Below are 1029 nucleotides of genomic sequence, written 5' to 3' on the forward strand. Positions count from 1 at the left end.
TTTTATCTTTGCCAGAGCACATATACTGTACTAAAGTTATATATATATATATATATATATATATATATATATATATATATATATACCCATACAGTTAATTGCAAGACACTGTACTCTTATATCTTGAATAGAGTACACTTGTAATTTATTTCTCTCTGCTCTTCCAATGGTTGCTGTGTGCCAGGCCCTATGCTGTGGTCTTAGGATATAATGACGGGAAAACCTAGTCACAGCCTCTGACGTCCTGAAGGTATCTTTAATTAGAGAAGGAAGCAACCTTAAATAACAACAAAAATCTATATAAACTGTGCAAATGATATTAATGAAAAATGCAAATGATGAATGCTATTATTTAGCAAAGAATGTATTAAACCTACCTATGTTTCTATAAATTTAACTCTAAAAAGTCACAAAACTATGTACTACACTAGTTACAGAAAACTGGTAACCATCAATTAAAAGAAAGAAGAAGTTTTCACATGTATGGGGATGTAGCTCAGTGGTAGAGCGCATGCTTTGCATGCATGAGGCCCCGGGTTCGATCCCCGGCATCTCCACTTTATAAAGAAAGCAACAACCGCTTTCTTCTGTTTGAAAGAGGTTGAATTTGTTTACTTACCCCAAAGATTGACGGGTTTTAAGATTAGATTGAACGCCCTACTGGTCACATTTAAATGTTCAAAAACTGGTCTAATTTGTTATAAAGGAAAATGGCAGTTTCTAACCACAGATAGAATTCTTTACTAAAGTCCGCTTTGGAGAGAACTCTGTCCTGATTTCTTGTCCCTTGGTCTCCTCCCATCCTAAGGGTTAGACTTTGTTTTGTATTAGGGACTGCTCGAGATATTTACTATAAGATACCTTCTCTTTTCACCAATGTGCTACATTTTTTCACAGTAGTACATGCAACCTATTGTAAGCTTACGTGCACGCAAGCGTGTTCAAGCGCGCGCGCACTCACACACACACACACACACACACACACACACACACACACACACACTAGCTAGACCTTATTCTGTTGAATAA

The 1029-nt window shown here is 36.5% G+C and overlaps 1 non-coding gene across 1 annotated transcript; it reads left to right on the plus strand.

Moving 5' to 3' along the window:
* The first annotated feature begins 485 nt into the window (after positions 1-485).
* Trnaa-ugc (transfer RNA alanine (anticodon UGC)) lies at positions 486-557 on the plus strand. Its single transcript has one exon. It is a non-coding gene; the product is annotated as a tRNA-Ala (tRNA).
* Positions 558-1029: the final 472 nt, after the last annotated feature.

The sequence above is a fragment of the Ictidomys tridecemlineatus genome, chromosome 8 (assembly GCF_052094955.1).
Source record: "Ictidomys tridecemlineatus isolate mIctTri1 chromosome 8, mIctTri1.hap1, whole genome shotgun sequence".
Classification (NCBI taxonomy): domain Eukaryota; kingdom Metazoa; phylum Chordata; class Mammalia; order Rodentia; family Sciuridae; genus Ictidomys; species Ictidomys tridecemlineatus.